We start from the raw sequence: 23,385 nt of genomic DNA, 5'->3' as shown, positions 1-23,385 counted from the left end.
GTTCATTGATTCAGTGTTGACAAAACACACATTCAATGTGTTGAAAAGATCAAAAAGACGAATTTTGCAAAAAAATTCCTTTGAAGCATGCAAAAGTAGACGACGTGAAAAAACTGCAGCATTTTTTCACCTTGCTAATATACTATAGCTAGTAATACTATTAAAGTAAAAGATCTCTTAGCATAACTGTGAAAATTTTTATTTCCTTAGAATTCCTTCAACATAATGCTATGAATATATTCATACAAATAAAAATACCTATAATACATTTAAATGCACATTGTTAATTGCACCATACGCATAAATATGTTTATATGAAGATACAACCCTAGTTAAATAACTAAATAAAAATATTATTATTTAATTTTAACAGCGCAGGGTACTTTTCGGAACACGTAGCATTACTTGATAAGCAACTGTGACGCTTGTTTATTATTATTTTATTATCATTAATAATAATATTGTACCGTCGTAATTGCGCACTGGTATCGCTGTTAAAAACGAGTCACGCGTAAAATTCGCAAACAGTAAACAGTGAGTATTTTTTTTACTGCGACTCTTCATTCGATTTACATGGGAACGAGGGTAATATCAATTTGTGAGCTCGCTCCTTTATAATATTTCTGCGTATAAATTGCTCTTTGTCGGATAGAACAGGGTAGTTGTCATGTTTTTGATATTCAATATTCTGCCTGCAATGCACGACAAAATTGCGTTGTTTCATCCTCGTTTTCGCGTTATGTTGTTTTGGATGTACCGCGAACAATGGGAGAGAATGGAAAAATTCTTGTTTAATACCACTTGGCTTTCGGCCACGCTCCGCAGACATTTCAAGATTTTCGCCGTGTTTCGAGTTGCACTCGGCTTTCGCATAGCCAATAAAAATATCAGGTGAACAAAAATGGCGACCAAAAAGTTTTTGTGTTTTTTTAAGAATGTTTGTTGTTAAATATGTTAGTTATTGCTTAATTTTGTAACTCGCTTTTAAGCTTCTTTCAAAATGAGCAAAAGTCTAAAATAATCAGGATAAAGTAGCAACTTGATAGCTACAAACCCGAAAGACCTAAGTTCAATCCTATATGGACACGGCCGCCGAATGGAAAAACAATGATTCCGGGCCTCATGACAGAAATGGCATTTTCTATATTTTTAACATCGTAATATAATTTCTTAAATAAATAATAATAGGTACGAGTGAACCTTTTCTATGCTACAAACAAATATAAAAATCAGCCACCGTTGCTACAAATTTTGTGAAATCATATTTTATATGAAATATTTTAATTAGTAATTAAAAATTATTAAAAATATCTACTCATATTATTTACCTGATAATTAGTCATGTTTTCTTTGTGCTCAGTGTTGCCATATAGTGAATTTCCAGTCCATATCAAAAGCTATTAAATCGTGCCCTCGCAATGAAAACGTTTGACTATCTAGCAATGAAAATCGAATAAAGCACGTCTAAGCCGAATTTTGACCAATTAGAGAGCACAAAAAACAATTATCCCTTCTCAGAAGTCAAAAATTCATGTCAAAAGCAATAAAATCGTGCCGTCGTAAAAGCATATATTGACCTCAACTATATTGCAAGTCTTATAAACGTTTGTATGGTGGGCCAATCGACTCATAACTGCATGGAAAGTAGCATAAAAGCTCCTGATCAATTTAACATGAAACTTTTTTTAAAGTAAAAAACTATTTTTTTAATTTTATTTCAATGCAAATTTAGATTTTAAAAACTATTTGTGAAAAACATTTCTTAGTAGAATTTTTTCCCACGAATTTATGATACTTTAAATTTTAAAATTTGCCATAATTTAAAAAAAAATTATATATTTTTTTCATACAAAATATTAAGAGGGTGCTTAAGAATTCCATACGATTCAATTTATAGTCAATAAAACAAAAGAATAAAGAGGGCTTACTTTATTGCAAGTCTCAAAAAGGCTCGCATGGGGTCCGATCGATCTGATACTTGGCTTGTTTTGAAGCAAAAAACTATTTTTTTATATTTTATTTTGATGCTAGTTTAGCTTCTAACTGTTTTATATCTAGCAAACTTGTATGTAGGATTTTAACCTACGGATTTATGAGTGCTTAAGTTTTTTAATTTGACGCCGTTTTGCAAAACAATTACATATTAGATTTTGCTAGTGAACATATACATTCTTGCAAAAATAATTAGAATCTGAGTAAACTGCATGTTTTAGATTTTTTTATTTGAATCATAATAAATAAGCTTAACTCTTTCTCAACTTGGCTTAAAATAGTTAAAAATAAATCTTGTTATTATTAGCTTTAAGATAAAAAAAAATATTTTTCTTTTCAAAATGTAATGAGCAAATTGCCAAATTTATAATTTTTTACTGTTTTTACTTTAAAAATCATAATTAAAATAAAAAAGCCTTACTTTCTTACTACTTTGCTTTAAATAATTTAAAAAGTTTTACACTGTTATTAATAACTTAAGGCTTAAAAAAAACAAGATAATCTTTTATGCAAAATTTCCTGTTTTTTATTTAATTAAATTACTAAATTTTTTAAATTACTAAAAAAGAAACGATACAAAGTAGATTTGTTATGCCGACGACAGCTATTTAAAATTAAATTAAATAGTATAGCAGAAATAAATGTGGTTTTAATATACATTTGCAAAGGCAACGTTAGTTAGTAAGACCAGTATCTGTGTCTTTAACGGCCAGTAACTTTCCGGTTAGTAAATCTTCTAATAAATACGTACTTTTTGAAAAACTATATAATTGTTTTATAAAAATATTTTATAATAAATTTTATCGAATCTCTTTTATTTCTTTTTTGGCAACGTATATTATCTTAATATTTTATTATCTCATATGTATGTTATTATCTTATAAAAAAAAATTCATTTAGTATAAAAACAGACCTTTTTAATTAATTACTGAATTTGATCTCACCGAATTATTTACTTATAAAAATACTTTTTATGATTTTACTAATTGATTACAAAGCGACAGCCCAATCGCTTTACTTATTTTTTTATAGAATATTATATAATAAATAGCAAACGTCATTTTAACTGAGTATTGTATTTATTTATCTGTTACTATGTCATATTTATGGTAATAGTTTAAATATTATATTATCTTCTCCACATCCGTGTCTCTAAATAAATGTATTAAGAGTCCTATTTTAATTGCTTACATCACCATCTTTCTATGCACATTAGTTAATCCCTATTTATCTTAAAAATTGCATTTAAAATTTGATTGAGTAAATGTTTTTTATATATTATATTTTTAATCAAATAATATTTAATGTAAATAAATTCATGCTTTACCATATTTATCTACATATTCGTAGAACAGACCAACAATTTTCTCCCCTTAAGAGATTAATGTCAAATGTCAAATCTCATTCATGACATAAACATGAAAAAGTTAAATATATAATATGTACAATGTACATATATGTTAAATTATAGTGAAGTAAACATGCTCTTGATTTTATTTCTTATCTGTGATTATTATAAGATATTATGCATGGTTTCTATAATTATTTTTAATTACGTCAAAAATATAATTAGCGTGATTAAAAATGTATCAAATAATTCCTCGATTCTTTGAGCAGATTTTTAAGTTTATTTATTATTTCATTCGTATATAAATCTGATAAAATCCAGAGTTCAAAATGTCAAATTATTAAACGATAAAAAAATAAATATCGTTCTCGCTATATTTAGATCGGTGCGAATTATTTTCGACGGAAATTATCGTCGGTTTTAGGGGATTTACAATGTTTCCAAAGTACCATAAATCTCCCCGAAGGCCCAACACTGGCCTACCCCCGCACCTCGTCTCGCCCTTGTAAACCCCATATTGACTTTTGATTGTTTGCCAGGGCGTTCGTGTCGCCGCCCCGCTCTAAGAGATTACCTTTCAATCGAAATATCTGGAAAGTCTTTGTCCCGTGTTGACAATACTTTAATTTCGATCCTGGGTCACGTTCTCTGCCTTACTTAGGATTCTCTAACAACAAAATAAAAGGAGCATAAAGTGATTTTTATGCCTTGAAGCTCACCGGCAGGTGCAAAGCCTTTGTTGATGACGCGTGCCATATCGCAAATCGCCGACTATATGTTCACAATATTACGACCATATTTCTATTTATTATTTATTTTTCGTGCAAATGCGAACGCAGTAATATCTCAAATGTTAAAATACGGCGTTTTTCCGTAGCAGCGTTGATGATACGTTTTTATTATTATTTTTTCGCCCCTAAAACACTGTGAACATCTACCTAAAAAAATTCGAGAGAGGCAGTTGCATTAACGAATAACATTTTTTATGCTCTTTATGGCGTTATAAACCCTTCTTCATACACGGAGAGAGTTATTTAACGACATTTGTAATTTACTAACGACCTTGATATCGTGTTAAATCTAACCGATGGTTATTCTATACCGCACTAGATCACAGACGCGGTCTACCAATTTAGTCAAAGTAATTAGAACGTACACGATTTTACGCTAGTTCAACCCAAAACAGTGATCAGCTCGTTACACGGTTAAGCTTAATTAAAATTGACTTTAATACATTTATAATTTCAGAATGTGTATTCGTATAACAATTTATAATATTAATATTTTATGACTCTGGTTTTTTTTTTGTATTATATATTTATAAACATCTTTGACTTAATACAAAACCAAAACAGCGGTCAAATCATTTTTACAAATGTGAAATGACAAAACTGTTTATATAAACTATATATAATATAAGATATAACAACATATATGGTTTAGTTTGCATTAATATATGTATGTTTATCTTTCTAAAGCCGAGAGGTAGTATTTTGACTGTGAAAGCTTTGTTTTTATTAACTTGAGTCACTTAAACATAAGCCAAGTTGTTATTGTTTTTTGGCTCAAATATCACTTTTGAAAATAATTTATAAAACAATTTTTCGAGCTCATTTAATCTTTATTAAGACTAATTTTTTTGCTATGAAGAAACTGCTCTTTTAAAATACTATTATAGTCGTACTTGGTTCATATATAGTTTTTGCTTTTATATGTGTGTGGCTTATTTTTAGAAATTTACGGTGTTTTTTTAAATTTATTTATCTTAATTACCGTAAGAATATTTCCTAATACATACATATAATTAATATGATATTCTATACATGATAAATAAACACGCGAGGTCACCGCGCAAAATAACTATATTAAAATCGACATTGTTATCAAAATACTGACATTTCTCTTGATATTTTACTTTTATATTTATTTTTAATTAAATGTAGGCGTGAATACGTTGACAACTCGAGATGCATAATATTTTGAAATATTATATTTTTTTGCGCTCTAGGCTGATAATTATCTCGATAAATTAAATAACAGCTCTCATGTTAAAAAAAATAGTTGTATAATTCAGATTGTGAAATAAAAACTATACAATCAATTACAATACTTCTTCCCTTAAAAATTACATTTTTTACTTATAATATTATTCACTAACGTATTTTTACGATATTATTATAACACACGTGCATCTTAAAAAAATAGATTCTTTGCCCTTCTATCAAACCATTGATATCATAATTGCAAAGAATCTTACCTTTGCTTAATAATGGATTGCCTAAAGGATTCGTAACGTTGAAATAGACAGAAATAAATAAGTAAATATTAGTATTCTTATTTTAGCTTAGGTAACTAATAAAAACGCATGAAATAATTTTCTTTTATAGTTTAATTTAATTTGATTCTCAATAGTTGTATTATATTTTTACACCTAGTGCGTAAATGTTTTAGAAGCTTTGTTCTATAAATGCTATCTGTGAGTATAATTTTAAACGAGACTGTCGCAGTACGTGAGTTTAACACTAGAAAAGGGATTAAGTCCCTCTCACTATTTCGACGCCTATTTTTTTTTTGCGAGCCCTTAAAAGGGTTTAGAGCAGCACCTATCGATCTGTCTCAAACCACTACAGTTCTTGCGCGAACATTTCACAGTTCATTAAGGGCTCATTTGACTTTTGGCTGTATATTAAATTACATTCGCCCCCTTTTCCCTGAACAGCGTCAGTTGCAATTAGTCTCGAGCACGTCGAGCAACACACATAAAACTATAGGTGTATGAAATCGAATTTTTGTACTTGAGCCCTTCTGCCATTTGTATTCAATCATCGTCTGGCTTTGTTAGGAGCAACCTTCCCTGTCTGAATATCAATCCCAGGAGGTCTGGAGCTCGCCCTTTCGCCTCAGTTTTAATTGCCCGGAACAATCGAGCCATAAGAATGCAAGGCATGTGCGACTAATTATCAGAAAATTGAATTCCCCCAACGTGGCAAGGGAACATAGGGATTCCTAATTATGAAAACTTTCCTGTCGGAATGTAAACGCCGCTCGGCATAATTCGACGAAAAAATGTTCAGCGATATTTTCACTTCTCACACAAACCGACGGTCTACCCTCGTAAAAAATCACAATATTCCAATTTATTACTTTTCCTATCTAGATATGGATCAAATTATACGAGTCGTTTATTTTTTTCATTCGTTAGTCAGGGTGGATTTTTGTAATATAAAGATAACAACTAAGTTAATTGTTTTTTATTCAAATTGATTTATTACTAACATATAAACGGTTTTGCTAAGCTTAATACAAGTTTAAAAATCAAAATAGAGTTCGTTTGAATGATAAACAAGGTTTAATTGCTATAGAAATTTTAGTAATGATTTAAATGATTTTTATGGTTCAAATCTAACAAATGTACACCAGTAAGAAAGTTTTGCAAAGCTCTTTTTTTTTGTCGTGATCAATATATGTCAATCGATTGCTTTTTTAAGTTTGGTTAGAACTAACTGTGAGCTGTATTTAGTATAATTTTAGAATAGTTTAGTTTGGAGGCAACAGCTAGTAGAAACGATACCCTACGCCCATGACAATCTTTGGGTACAATCCAGCCTTTTGTTGTTGTTTTATGGCTCGCCCTTTTCTAACCGTAATCTTTTTAAATTTAAGTATTGAATTTGAGCTTAAGTACAATACTAGTTTTTATTATGTTTAAGTGAATGAATTTCAAGCAAAAATACAGTCCACATTCAATTGATGCGGCACCCAGATATCGAGCGTTTTGCCCATCATAGTTTTGATTTAATTTAAGTATGTAGTAAAATATCGTTCGACGCTAGATGGATCTTTGACATATATTTTTTTCGCTCTAAATCTTCAAAATTATTTTATGTTCATTGTATCATATACTGTTTTTTTATTGGCTGCTCAAAAATGTCTATAAAACACAATTTTACAGTTGCAAACAGACCAATAACTGTTTAAACCCAAACCTAATCTAAACGAATAAACTTATAAAAATAAGTCTGCTTTACAGCTTTCATTTGGTAGAATTGGGTATTTTTTTTTAGCTCAGGTTCGGGTTTTAATAGCATATGAACGTTTCGCAACTGTTCAGTGCAGTTGTATTTTAACAAGTATATCAATATAATTTCACTTATACGAATTAATTTAATGATATAATATTTGCAAACTATTGTTAGTTTAAGAGCTTTTATTGTGTCAAGTTGGGATTAGGTTTGGGTTTGAACAGCAAATGGACGCTTCGCAACTGTTACAGTGAATGTGTATTTTTTAGTAATGTTATATTATATCTAGTATTTAAATATAATTTTACTTTAACGATTATACTTAATGATATAATATTTGCAAGCAATAGTTTGTGTAAGGTCATGTTAAGTTTGATTAATTCATTTAGATTAGGTTTGGGTTTGAACAGAAAATGGATGTTTTGCAACTGTATTTTGCAGTAAAGTTATATTGTAACTAGTATATAAATATAATTTCACTTAATGATATTTGCAAACTATAATTGGTTTAAGAGCTTTTATTAGGTCAAGTTAGGTTTGATTGCTTCGTTTAAATTAAATTTGGGTTTTTAAGGTTATGTAACCTTATGGGGTGTATACGACGAAAGTAGAAACTAGTGAGATTTTTTTCTTTGAACAGTGGTGGAGAAGCTGGCGCAGGGATATTGTCAGTGGCGTGGCGGCGACAGTTATAGCAGAATTTGACCCCTCTCTCTCTCTCATGATGTAAGCGTCCATGACAGTATGTTGTTCGCTGACGAGCGGACGTCTGCTAGTCTCTTCGAGTGTTTGTCGGAATCTGTCAGATTACTGCCCTAATGTATTTAGGGCTGCAAAGCTCTCTAACTAATCATAATCATGTAGCGATCATCCAGCCAATCGCTGCACACGCTTCTTAGAAAATGAAATAAGTATACGCCTTTATGGAGTAATATTTTCTTGAAAGATATCTCCTCGGTGAATTTCGTAATGGAAATATTGTAGCCTTACGGTGTTATTTGTCTTCCGGTGATATATTGTTTCCCATGACCGTTTCATAACAAGTAAATATTCGTGCTACATTGCGTGCTATTTATGAGGGAACCCTTGAGTTTTAGTCGTAACGATAGCCTTTGAATAATCGCACTATTTTTAAATAATCACTTTTGGTCACAGTAATTACGCGAGTTTCAATAAAAAGTCTTTACAAACGTGGTTCTTTGTGGTCCGTACAGGTTTGAACAGAATATGGACGTTTCACAACTATTACAGTAAATGTGTATTTTTCACTATGAATGTATCAAACAATTTATTTATGGATGATCCGGTACATTTACGTTCGAAACATTTGTTGCCTTACAACTATTTTTTAAAACAAAAATCTCTGGTAGCGTACAATATATAACAAGTGACGTTCACATCTGTCAGTTGAAGATTGCCACTTTCGTCGCTTTTTTACTCGTTTCACGCCTGTCAAATGACAGTTTAGAGCAGCATATAATTTCACTAGCGCCTGTCAGTTAAACCCTTTGGCTGCTACGGTGCTTTACATATTCTACGTTGTCACATATTCATCGGTTCATGCTACATATTTAAGATTTGCAAAAATATTTAAAGACAAAATATAGTAAAAAGGATAGTTATTTAACATCAAGCAATTATAATATACTATAAACGGTCGATTTAACTGCGCTTCCACGTGTAATAAATTACATTAGCTATATTTAACAGTGCGCCTAATAGCTAACATAAGTATAATGCTTAGCTAGGACTCGGATAAATTGGATTAGAATTTGCACGGTTGAAGTTTCGTCTTGTCATTGAGTATTTAACTAAACACGGTTCGGGCTTCGGAGACGTCTAATCGTCACCAAAGATGAGACAGACAGACAAGACACAGAAACGGGAAGGAATGCGGCAAGGCGAATCACCGAATTACCCATCTCCGATAGCTGGCAATTAACGGGCTCTGGAGCTGATAGAGTGGAAATCGGCGAAATTACCAACTTCCAAGAGCTACTCGTGGGGGCGCACTGGGGAGACGGAGCACTTTTGGAGGACGTGCTCGCAGGCGCGGCGATTTTAATTGATATTTTACCTTTAAACGGCTCGGAATTAATCGAAATCGCAAAACGAGTCTCGAATAATATTATGAGCGTGCGCGTCATTAACTTTAATTATAATCTATAATATGTGTGTGAACTGTGCGGAAATTTCTCGCAGTAGTAATTTGTCCCTCGGCTGTAACGGCGGAGTTAACGAACTCGAAATAATCGCCAACGAAATGAATTCGCGAAAGAAAAATGCAATTAGTTTTATTGTTGGATGCTGTGAAAACTATTTTACAAGACTTTTCAATCAGTTGTGTTTTTTAATCTAGCGCAATCGTGAGCAAAACCATTGTATTTATTCATGTTATATCGAAATATGTAATTTCATTGTTTCACTCCGCATTCAACATTATTAATCAATGCCAAATTGTAAACATAACTTTCCACTATAATAACGAATAAGCCATTTAAGTGTCGCAGTTGTGCTGAAATTATGTAGCAACTATATAATTTAACTCTCATTTTGATATATGACATTGTAAAAAAAACTATAAGTAAATGCGAACAATGAGTAAACGAATAATATAACTTTATTTTGTACGATATCTAAAACCATACTAGTTTTTTTTATATAACGGAAAGCTAATAGAAAAAATAGGAAGTTAACAGGCGACATTTCTTTTCATTGAGTTGAACAGAGACCCATAGCTATACTATTTATTAAATTACAACCAAAATTTGAGGCCTTATAAAAAGATTCATTGCGATTCCATTGTGAATAATATTTGTTAGTCATTAGTAGGGTTTCCAAACCGGGGCCCCGGGTACCCGCGTGTTTTTAAAGGAAGCGAGAACAAGAAGCGGTTCTTTTTATTTCAATATAATTTTGCTGACAATAATCGAATGTCTTATAAGAAATTCGATTAATACAGACGATAAATACAACGAAAAAATTTTAAATAATAAAATCAATATAATAGTTCAATACAAAAGTGTAAAATAGGGAAACTCCGGAAATAACAGGACGATTTGGACTAAGTGATCCAATTGAAGGCCTGTAAAATTTATTGCCCGCAATTCACTGCCAACAATATACCGCTAGCATTTTACCGCCGCGTTAATTGACCCTACAAATGATCGCTAGCATATTAACTGTAGGTTAAATAAATTTATTGATCATTTTAATTCGAAAATAATGTGTTATTTTTACAACCGTGCAATGAATAAATACAGTGGAATTATAAATTATTGCTCAATACATTTTAATTAGCCTAGTTAATGAAATTATATTTATATTATTGAAAAGTTGCGAAACATACATTTCTAAAAATAATTATAGTTTTTAAACCTCCATTAGATTTATTGGTTTAGGTTAGGTTTAGATTTGAACAACAAATTTTGGGTTTCACGTTTTATAATTTAAACCTCTTGAAATACGTTTTGATTAAAAATTTATTTTTTTGACTTGGCACATCGTCTGTCAACTAATAAATAAGAGAGTTCATATTAACACATTTCATTGCTTCTAGAAGGTTAAATAGTGTAGTGATCATTTGTATGCTATAAATTGCTTGTGCGATCAATTGACGTGGCGGTAAGCTGCTAGCAATGATTAATTGCTGGAGGTAAATTGCTGGCGAGGAATTGCGAGCAATATATTTTCTTGGACTTGTCGAAATGCTTATTCAATTTTGTCATCTGCAATATACATTAAATTGTAAGGCTAATAGATGTAACCAAAATGATTTTATATGAATTAATAAGAGAATCTTCTTGTTGTCAATATAAAAATACAGCTTAAAAAATTAAAAAATAGTACTTGAATTTTTAAATTAATAAAACCGAAATTTCAATCAAAATTAAGGATGAAAAAGAAATTTATTTGAAATGGGAAAATATGAAAACGATAAAATCAACAATGGTTGACGGATGTATTTTATTTTTTTATGCCAATATTAGTGTAGGGTTATTAGAGCTTTTATTTTCCTCACATAATATGATATAAAACAGTTAGGATTTTGTATATTATAGCTATATTTATTACAATATATATTAATTTAGATAATTTAGTATGTTTTTTCATAATAATGTATGATAACAAAAAAATATTCATTATGAAGCGCTTAACTACCCGTGTTGTAGACACGCATAATAAAACATATTGTGTTATTATATAATAGTATATATGATACACCGTTAATATATCATAATAACGGTCGAAACTTCACCTATAGTTTCCATCGCAATTTCTTAAGCTTTATTGAGTGTGCGTGAAATATTGCCAGAATTTCGTAAGCACACAATTTAGGAACAACGTTACATTAATACGTCGTAGTCACTTTGCGAACCGCCCCGTTGTTTAAGCCAGTGGCCGGGATTAAATATTTTATACTACCTCATATCGATACACACATACAGTATACCGACCACCGCTGGCCGTAGAGTATACCGTTGCGTTATCGTCCACCACCTGGACGATAAATCCGAGAAAATCCCGAAATTGTGAGGACCCCGGCTTCGGCCCGCTGGGAAAGGTGGACCTACCCTTTGGCCCGGCGGATCGTGCCTCTGAATAAATTACATTTTATGGTTATTGCTGCGAAATCTGGAATTCTCCAGATAAAATAAAGCCCTTTGCCCGTGACAGCTGTGTGCAGTGGACCCCGACCCCGTGCAGTGCCCCCTTGATGTATGCCACTGCCTTACGGGCGCCGTATGTTATTGAGGGTGTGTGTAATTCTTGCGAGGAGATACTGGGAGCACTACATTTTTCTTCCTGTGACTCTTTTCCGACGTGCAAACTTAAAAGTAACGTATCGAAACCAATTTTGAACCACTCTCTTTTTTATTGCGAAGGGTTAGTTTTGTCTTCTTTGCTCTTTATATACATATTACTCCCCCGAAGCTTCGTGCGTGACAAAACGAGCATGTCGGTTTTTTCTATTTATACTAGTTAAAAAATCAATCTAGTTTAAACCACGAAAGCATTGTAATGTATCGTGAATTTTTTAAATATAATATTAGAGTTAATAAGATGCGTAAATGTGACTTAAAAATAGAACTTATGTACATAGAAACGATGCTTTAGATTGTTTGCGCTGGGGGGCTAAAATGCAATTTACCTCCTCCCCCTTATTTTATTTTTTTCACGATTTTATTGCTTTTGACGCGAATTTTAGCCTTCTGAAAAGTGCTTTTGCGCTCTCCTGTATGACTAAAATTCGGTTTAGATATATTTTATTTGATTCTCACTTGTAATACGGTTGATAATCGAGCAGCAACACGACTAATTATCATATTATGAGTAGATATTTTTGATAATTTTTAATGCCTAATTAAAATATTTTACATAAAATATGTGAAATAACAACGGTGGCTAATTTTTTATATTTATTAGTAGCGTAGAAAGGGTTAAGTCGTACCTATTATTATTATTTAAGAAATTGTATTACGATTTAAAAAAATATATAAAATGCCATTTTTGTCATGAGGCCCGGAATCATTGTTTTCCCTCGGCGGCCCTGGCTGCGACCTTTGCCACCAAATAACTATTGATTTCACTAAGTTCTACTTACAAAATTGTTGAATAAACTGAAAAAAGCGATTGTGCTTAACCACGATAATGCATGACTACACAATTTTTTGAAATACATATGAAATCTTCTATAAAAGCTTACATAGATCATTAGGGAATTCTTAAAACCTAACACGTACTACTTAGCTTGATTTAAATTACTCATCACATGATTTACCATTAAGATTAAATACATCTAAATGAAAATAATCTGTGATAATCGATTGAAATCATATTTATATAAAAATCACTAATTACGATCTCCCAGACACGATAGAAATTAGGGTCCATATATGATTTAAACTCAAGTATTTTCGTTAAAAGTCATTGACTTACACCACTCGTCATGATGATAAAATAGTACATCTGCAATTTATTTCAAGCAAAGTTTTTACCCTTTTTTATTATCTTCAACCACTTCCTTTAACACTTTACCGACCGGCAGTTTCACTACCAGACTTACGCTAAATACCGGCACTTTTTCGCAAAACTTCGTGAATTTTACCTTTTTTATTTAAATTTATGTATCTTTTGATACGGTCCGAATATTTCGTTGAATTTTTCTAGACATGTTATAAATGTATCAATGCATCAATTTAAGTTATTATTAGATGGTTCTCAACATGTGGTTCGCCGGAAATAAAAAATAATAATTACTTTTCCTTATTATTAGATTTTTAAAATGATTATCTTGATTTAAAAATTATAAAAACGAATAACCTAGAAATTTTAATAAAAATAATTTAAATTGACTTAGCCAGCGGTTCTCAAACTTTTTTAAATTTGTTAAAACTTTTTTCAAGCAAACTTTTTTTTGTATTGTGACATTTTTACTAATACGAGTTTACTGATATATAATTCATTTGCAATAAAATATTCACTAACCGTTGTAATTTACTCCATCGTAATGTGAAATCTTCCAGGCACATACACAGATAATTTACATTGTCTTTCACGTGTAAATCACTTTTCACAATAACTAGTTATATATTGAAAGTTTAAAGTGTCTCGATTTTTTACCGTTTTTCGCAATTGCAACAATATTACCCCATATCGTTTATATTTGGTTTCAAATATTCGTAATTTTGCATTTTTCAGATATTCTGGTAAAACCCGATTCTTTCTTATGGTACCACAGATTCTATTTTTTTTCAAATATATTTTTTTGCTATTTCAACACTGTTATAAAAATTGTCCATGTAAAGATAATGCTATTTGTATTTATTGTCTGATGTTAGATGTGATATTGAATCTTGTAACGAAATTCCAGATCCTGAATATATTTTAAATTTCGATATGTATCCTGACACTAATTCACATACCATTCTTATCACTATACCGTACTTTGTGAGCTTACTGGGGTTCTATACGTGAAAATTTAATCTTCCACACCATGGGATCATACCCTCATCCAGAGATATGTTTTGGCTTGGTTTGTACATATTTTTTAATCTTTCGGAGAAATAATCAATTATTTTTTGTACTTTGAACAGTCATCCTACATTATCAGGAACATTTTCATTATTGGAAAAACGCAGGTAACGTAATATTTGCTAAAACCTATTTCTACTCATGGTTTTTGTAAATATCGGGGTTCCTATTAGTGGATTTATTGTCTAATGCAGGTGTAATGAGCCTTTTTTTACCAGGCCCATTAGCAATATCAACTCAAATCAATTTTTGAATTCTGGTACCGTTACATCCACCCATTTTTTAGATGTTATTTGCAGTTTGTATCTGTTGAAGTTTTGATTATGGTGTCTATTCGTTTCTTCTGCAATAACGGGAAACAAGTCATCTTCAATAAAGTTTTGTGTCTTGTAAAGTGTCTTCTAAATATTTTTCTTGTTCATCTTCCTCATTGCTCATGAGCATCATAGCATGTGGACGATTTCTTTCATGAACAGAAGAGTCTGAATCACTATCACTATAATTTTCATTGTCACTTGGAATATCTATATATATTTAACACTATATTAAATAACATAAACTGTAATTATTTTCACGTAGATTCTACACTCGTATCTAACTTAAAAACTATGTTTTATAAACAGTTCGTTATATTTTTCGAATATTAACTCGAGCACACAAAAACCAGATGCACTTCACACGATAGTATAACTTAAACTTAATTCTTATCCATAAGTTTTTATGTGCATCGTGCTAATAATTCAAAAATAATAACTCGAAAAAATTCCCACTTTCTAAAAAAATGTGTCACTGAGATTCGGTACTTCCAGTAAGCCAGTAATATCTGACGGGAGATAATATTTACTCACCAAAAAAAATATGTTTGAATTTCCTTATAACAGGATAGAAAAAAATACAATAGAATCTTACTAATCTGACAATCTTGAGATTCTCAGTAATGCAATACTATCTAATGGTTAATGATATGATAAATTTTTAGTATCTTGTACTTTTTATATATGTACATCGTATTTTTTAATTTTATGTAATTTGACTTTATTTCTTAATAAACCCATTTACCCAATAAATTATTTTTAAATATACATATTTATATGTTTGTGTATAAAATTACATATTTTTTCTTTTTTTACACCGTCCGAAAAAAAAGTGTGCTGGAAAAAAGTTTTTTAAAATTTGAAAAAGTTTGAGAACCGCTGGTTAACTCAATTTAAATTATTTTTATTTAAATTCCTAGATTACTTGCTTTTATAATTTTAAAATCATCAATCAATTTTAAAATCTAATAATAAGGAAATGTAATAATTAATTTTTATTTCCGGTGAACCACATGTTGAGAACCACTTAATAATGGCTTGAATTGATGCATTGATACATTTATAACATGTCTAGAAAAATTTGTTAAAATATTCGTACCACATCAAAAGATACATAAGTTTGTCTGGTAGTGAAACTGCCGGATGAAAGAAATATAAAATATATTTATAAAACCTTCGTATTTGTCTAAATATAATTAAAAAAAAAAAAAATTAAAATAAAATGAAAATTCATACATTTATTTAGTCATCTTTTTAAAAAAAGCAAATAAAACACTAAACATATATTTTTAATTTGACATGGAAACGAAAACATACACAGGACGCCAATTGGCGTCTGCGGTGTTTAACTTTCGGCACACTCAGGACGCCAATTGGCGTGAGTACGGATAATGACTTTTCTTTAATTAGTGATCAAGCCCTAGGTTAAAAAACATTTATTTAAAGATGTGCAAAATTATCTTAATGGCTTAAACTAGCTAAATTTGCGCTCTTACTAAAAGCTAAACGTTAAAAGCTAAACTTTTTGATACAGTATGTAAGAAAAATACAATATTATTTTATATAATTTTGAAGAAAAAATATGTACCTTTTCAGAACTTCCTTATAATTTTTATAGCTTAATATGTAATGTTAATGGCATTTTACTCTTATTTATAATGGTAATCAATACACAAAAAATAAGGCATTAATTAGTAATTAATCGTTATTCTTAAATGCATATTTATAGAGTAACAGTACAATATTTTGGACGACAAAAGCAGACCAATGAAATGTTTTTTGCTGCCTAGCTGTTTATTTTTTTACCAACGTTAGCTTAATACAACTATCGTATTACAATATTGGAAGTAATAAATAAAAATCCATATGCACGAAATAGAAGGGCTATATAGTTTATAATAACTTTTAAAGTAATCATAATAAATATTCCAATTTTTCGTCCTAAAAAAAAAACAAGTTTATTTATGCCACCAATTATGGTTATTGAACCCAACTTCAACCCAAATATATGTATGTTAAACATAAATATTTTTTCAAATTACTCCCTTTATAGACTGCTAGTCGTGTTTTGATCGTTACACAAAATAACTATTCACACTAATTATACAAAATGTCAACATTTATTATTTTTTATCGACTCTATATTAAAACTAATATTTTTCTTGTGAGAATTTAAGAGCTTATAAACAACTGGCATATCTCATTAACGGAATTCTCGCATGCCGCTCATATACAAATTCTTTCATACATTCTAGGCTCTAAAAATAAAACCCATCCAATTAAAGTTTTTTCCTTCTTCAATATCATGATAAGATTCTTTTGTGTATATAATGTGAAGACTGATACATTTTAAATAGTTTTTTTTTTGTGCGATTTAATCAATTTCCCCATCCTATAAGATCGGACCCGCGTAGAACCTATCGGTATACTTTATTTACCAGATTAAGATTTACAATGCCGTAAAGGACTGATAAAATACGGAGTTTCGCAGGGGGTTTGAAGCCAAACACGCATTCCTCTGCGAAACTGCGAAGATTTGTCTTCTTCCTTAATTCTTTATACATTTATAAAGGGCAGCTATGCGGGGATGGGTGGCAACTGAAGGAAAAAAGGAAATGATAATTAGAAGTAACGTTTCCGAAGCGATTGTAGGGCGGGCAAAGGTTAAAGCCGGATCTGTTTCTCTCCCCCAGTCGATAAATACAGTATTATAATATATATTTTCAATCCCCCTTTCGCGCGAATAAAATAAAATATTTATTTCAAAAGACTCGTTTTAATTTGAACGCTTTCAATCACAGTAGCTTCGTAATTTGATCGTTTCGACTACACGAGTGTAAAATTAATGAAAATAATTCTAATTAATTAAATGTTAGGATGAATTTCGAAGGATCGGTCAAATCGGCCTTGAGAGACTTTAATTATAATTTAAAGTACGAATCGCAGATGCCTACGGATGAAATGAAACCGTTAAATATTTACAATAGCTGTTGTAACAGTATACAATTATTTTGTAAAAAATGTTTAATACGGAAAATCACAATTTAATAAAATGTGTAACACTGTATTTTATATATTAATAAACAATTCACCATTAAATTAATTCACAAGCGATCTTTGGTACTGTATGCTTCACATGAATTTTGGTTTTTGTTATATTATCAAAGCGATTGTAGACAATTCATGGCTTACTTAAAAATAATATTTAACCCCTTTTTCTTAAGTGTCCAACTTAAACCCTCAAATTATTTATTAATGAAATAAATACGGCAGCTTAAAACCCAGTTTAATTTTATATGCTCTAAGATGCTCTTAATCTATTACACCATTTTTCTCTACATAATGATTTACATTCTCTATGAAGATGGGCTTCCATCAACCGTCTGCCCTATAGTGTCTGAAAGTGCCATATTGTGTATTTTTTTTGATCTCATTCGCTATCAAATAATTTCTATTATCTCGATGGGAACATTCTGGCTTGAGAAACTTTCACTAGAGATATCAAAATCAGTTTTGAGAGCATGCAGAGGTTCTTTCTACATGTTCACGAACAGCTATACACGCGCGGATCTGTCCGACGCGGGTGCCTGGCGGACAAATCCGATCGTATGTGGTAAGAAAATACAGATGTGTCTTTTCTCTGTTAGATTCTTGCTATTTTTAATAATTTCTAAAAAAGTAGGTTTTAGGTTTATTGATATGACATAAAATATTTACTATCGCTAGCTGTGACTCTGTAAAATGATATTGTTAGTGTCCTGACGGACCGTATGATATGAAATGTTTTATGGTAATGTCCCCTATAACAAATAAGACTTTACTATTTATAACGGTATGGTATTTAAAAAATTGTCTAACCTACAATCGAGTGACTCTCCTATATATATAAAATTTTAGAGTGCAATAGGTTGAGACTTTCTATTAAAAGTTATATTTTTATTCAACATACATATGTATGAAATGATATTGTGATTCTTTATTATATTTTAACAGATATCCGATAAATTAAAAAAATCTGTTTGACAAATGCTTTTATGCAAGATTTTTTGCTGTATATAAAAGTATGTTGAAAAAGTTTTTTATTTTAATATTTATTATAATTTATTATACATCTTTGACCTCTACGTTTTTCTTTATTTTCCTAAAATATTTTTTTTAAAATATATATATTTTTAAATTTATATTTTATGTCATTTTTATACTAAATGTTTTGAATATCTTTATTTTTAAGGAATTTTTACGTTGCTAAAAATAAAAAAAAATACACTTTTTTCTAATTTTTATTTACATTTATAAAAGTTTTTTTCTCCCCATTTATTTCTCTATATTTTTTAAAATTAAGTTAATGGTTTTGAGTAGCTGGTATTTTTAAACAACTCAGCAGATCAGGCTCGCTAACGAATTTAGCCAGTATATTTGAAAAACAAATTTTATATTGATACCTTGTCTTAAAAATTCGATATATTCTAGATCTCCCTATACAAAATATTTTTTTTGTGGAGAGTTACTTTTTTATTTTTATGAATAGTGCGTTTTTGAAAATTTTAAAATAATTAATAATAAAAACATATTTTTAATATCTACTTTTTCTATTGATTTTTTGCTAACAAATGGACGAATGATTTTAATATCCGCCATTTTTTGGAACAAGAAACAAATCAAACTGGTTAACAAACATTGTCGAAATATTACATATTTTTTGAAACCAGTTAATAGCAATATGAATAAGACTTTGTCCTCAAAAACCCACAAAATACTAAAAAAATCAACATTATGTTTATTTTTGAATTTCTATTTAAAAGTGAGATATTTTATTATTTTAACGGAGGTGTGAGGTATTTTATTTTTTTAACGCCCGCTATTTTAAAACAATATGGCAAATTAGGCTAAATTTTTCCAAGATCTATTTTTAGAAAAAGTTTTATTTTGATATGACTAAAACTACGACAGTTATCATATGTATAAAAACATTAAATTTTGGTATAACCCATATATAATTAAACATCTTAACTGTGCGTTTTTTTTTTTTTACTATTAATACTACATTAATAATATAAAATGGACACAATTATTTAAATAGACATATAATATATATTAATAAAACAGTTTTACCAAAACATATTATTATATATGTATATAATATATATATATACAAACAAGATATTCTATATGATCACAAATATATTATTAGAGAATTTTCAATGTGTACGATCTAGCTCGATTTTAATTAATCATAACATTATTTATCCGTGAGATTAGGAAAATATAAGCAAACCTAAGCTGTGGTCTCTTAAACACGATAAAAATGAAAGAAAAATAAGGTTCATATATGATTCTAACCAAGATTAATAGTCAAAAAATTATACGACTCTTTTATTGTGCTGGTTAAATTTTTAAATATAAATTTATATCGTACATCAGTTACGTTATTCTTAAAGCTTTAATGTAAAGCAATAGATTTCGTTTATATATGAGATTAAATAGTCACATAAAAGTACCGAAATAGCACTAAAACGATGAATCACACAAGTAGTTGAACGAAGCACTCAGTTATAAGCCATCACAGAGCATTATGCAAAATTTACTTTTGTATTTTTTTTATTTTTGCGACGTTTAAGCGTTCCTGCAACGTCTGCGAAATTTTACACGAGCGAAGGCTTTCACGGATATTAAATGTGATTTTTCAATTTCCCTAACGACAGTGTTTTATGGGTGCACTTTCAGTTCGCCCGGAATATTATTGACAGACTCGTACGTTTTTTGACTGGAGCTATATTTCACGCCGAGTTGCACTTTTGCGCTGAATTCCAACAATCGTTTACTCGGCAATGCGGATTTTTACTATGAATATATCGTAGAGAAGTTCCATTTACATCGACGCCCTTTATTTTCACCCCCGCGAATATTACACCCTTTTAACTAGACGCTAATTCAAGTTACCTCCGCACTTTGATGTGGTGCAAATCGAATTGCGTTCTGTTGCCAGAGGGGCCGTGAAAATTTTCGACTGCCTACAAATTGATAATTACTGACGTGCAAAAAAATATATGTACATACTTATAATGGGGAATATGATAAGTCACTTTGAATTTCCTATATTCGTGTAAATACCGTTGAGATTAAATCGGTCGGGTTTTTCATTCCAGTAGTTATCTGTGCTCGGTGTTAACACGCGATATATCTATCGCTCACTCTTGACATAATTTGTCCGCTTTGTACGTGTAATGTCCTAGACAACAACTATAACATTTAGGTTGTGCTTATCATCGGGAATTTATTTTAAATAAATAAACATCGTAGTAATTACGCTGGGAGTGAACTGTGTTACATTTAATAACATAATACACATTTGATTAAAAAATATACAGTACTAAATATAGAACATTTTTATTATCAAGTAACAAAATTCCATCTCATTAGGAATTTTTGTCATTATTATATTGATAAGGTTCATGATTTAAACACTTGATTGGATATATTGATGGTTATTCTCAAATTTTTTTGAGCGAACCTTAGGCTTGTGCTACATTATTTTTTATTTGCTCATAATATCTTATGATTCGGAGAAAAACATTTTTTTAAATCTTATTAGACGAAAAATATCAACGATGAAAATAAAATACTTAATGCGCTTTTTTAAGATTTCAAAATATCACTTGAAACCGCGAACATGATTATTATTTTTTTTATTTACATTTATTGATTATATTCAACCCTTTAAAATTATTATTTTTTTTATTTACATTTATTGATTATATTCAACCCTTTTGTTTAATTACTTTTAATTTTCTCAATATTTTGAATGTTGATGATTCGAATTACATTTAATAATTTAATTGTTGAGTTGCCAGTTTTGACATTCTCTAAACCTTCACTAGCGTTGTTATAATTTAATGTCACTCAGTTGACACTTATATATTTCGCATACACGAGGTGAAGAAAGAAAAACAAATCTATTTTTATCTTCAAAATAAACTCTGCATATTATATCAGTATGTACGACACGAGCCATAACATTTCGCGTAAATATTATCATACAAGATCGAGTGAGCAGCAAAAAAACACGCTTTCGCATTATCGACAAGTGCTCCTCCTGCTTTCGAGTGCGATTTTCCATGTCGCCTCTGGCGATAAACTTGTAAATAATCTAGTGGCTAGGATTTGAAAGCGTTTTGAGCACACACTTGTATTGTTCAAATAATACCCTTTTTCTCGCACCATTTCTTTTTACGCGCAACTCCCAACTCCCCGCGTGCGGCGTTTCGGCATCCCCTGCTGAATCAATATTTAATTTGTATTTTGTGCTTTCCAAAGTGCGCGTGTGTGCGTGCGTATACATATGTATGTAAAGCGAGAGAATGGATGAATAAAAAAAACCGTCGGTGTCATAGCCAGCATCCACGGACGCGGTTTCCCGGCAATATTTTCAATATGAAAATCGCGTGGATGTGACGTTGAGGTTCGCCTTTGAACCGCGTCAAGTGATCTGTTAATTATATGCTTTTAATAAAAATACCCACATTTTAATTTGCAGGTATTTTATAATATGTATAAGCGCTATAAACTAGTTTTTAATATAAATATATTGACCCAAATAAAAAATATTAATTAAAAATTTTATTTTGCAGACAAAGAATGCTTCTATAAATCAAGTCGCTTTTAGAGGTAAGTGAGAAAAAAATAATTTTTTTATTGTTAAAAATTTCAATCATGTCTTTTTTTGGCACGCCCCTGGTCGAAAAAATCTTTTTACTTCATATATACAATTATTTTTTCTCGCGCCGGTCAGCTATAATGGTTCAGTGTCCCAAAATAATTGTATTGTTTGTCTGTAATAATAAATTATAATACTTATATATTATTGTATGGTTTTCTATGCAACGATTCCTATAAAAAAATATTTTGTTTTCTACCAAAATATAACATGTTCTTATCTGTCTATTTATATTGATAAATATGAACTTATTACTTCTCTTAAATCTAGTTTTTGATTGGAAGTTATTTATATTTTAATATAATTCCTAATTAATGTTTTCGATTTAAATATGAATTTTTTATCTAAAAAACTTTGAAACAAAATCGTTCAATTGAGTACTATGAATTTTAATCTAAGTAAAATCCTTATAATTTGTTTTGCTGTAAAGCATTTACAAATAGCTACCGTAAGTGAATTTAGGAATCAAGTTTAACAATCCAATGATGTGCCTCTTCTTAACATGCCATATTTCAATTTTATGTTCAGTAGCATAAACAAATTACTTACAGATTTATTAAAATAAATCCACCTATTTTTGGCACGCCTCTGGTAAAAAAAGTGACCCCTAAGTAACCATATTTCATATCATTTGACTTTTAATGATGATTATCACATGTCAGCTTCAATGACTCAGTAGTCATAAATAATAGATTAGACAAAACTCATAATTATTATTCATGAGACACACTTTTTTAATATAATTATAATTAATTATCACGATATTTATCCGTGAATTTTTGATGGTCGATCGGAGTTATAATTACATAATAATCACTAATTCTGATCTACCAGACACGATAAAAATTAAAAAACATTCGAATCCATGTCTTTTAGGTTTATAGTCAGCGACTTATACCACTCGTATATCGTGTTGGTGATTTTTATAGCGATTTGTTTATTTATATTTAAAGAACTTCA

At 30.0% G+C, this 23,385-nt stretch overlaps 1 protein-coding gene across 8 annotated transcripts in view; it reads left to right on the top strand.

Annotated features, from left to right (window-relative positions):
- The window catches only part of Tl (toll like receptor), a 207,913-nt gene that overhangs the window by 30,322 nt on the left and 154,206 nt on the right, over positions 1-23,385 (top strand). For 6 of the 8 annotated variants that reach the window (XM_088203125.1, XM_088203121.1, XM_088203122.1 and 3 more), the window contains exon 3: positions 22,340-22,376. The exons of the other annotated variants lie outside the window; for them this stretch is intronic. The gene's annotated coding sequence lies outside the window, so the exon portion shown is untranslated. The remainder of the gene's footprint in view (positions 1-22,339; positions 22,377-23,385) is intronic. 8 annotated transcript variants of the gene reach the window in all.

Source organism: Plectrocnemia conspersa, unplaced genomic scaffold, assembly GCF_051122295.1.
Source record: "Plectrocnemia conspersa isolate PC_06_02 unplaced genomic scaffold, ASM5112229v1 ptg000014l, whole genome shotgun sequence".
Taxonomy (NCBI): domain Eukaryota; kingdom Metazoa; phylum Arthropoda; class Insecta; order Trichoptera; family Polycentropodidae; genus Plectrocnemia; species Plectrocnemia conspersa.
Note: the sequence above shows the minus strand (reverse complement) of the source record. Positions and strands in the feature narration are given on the sequence as shown.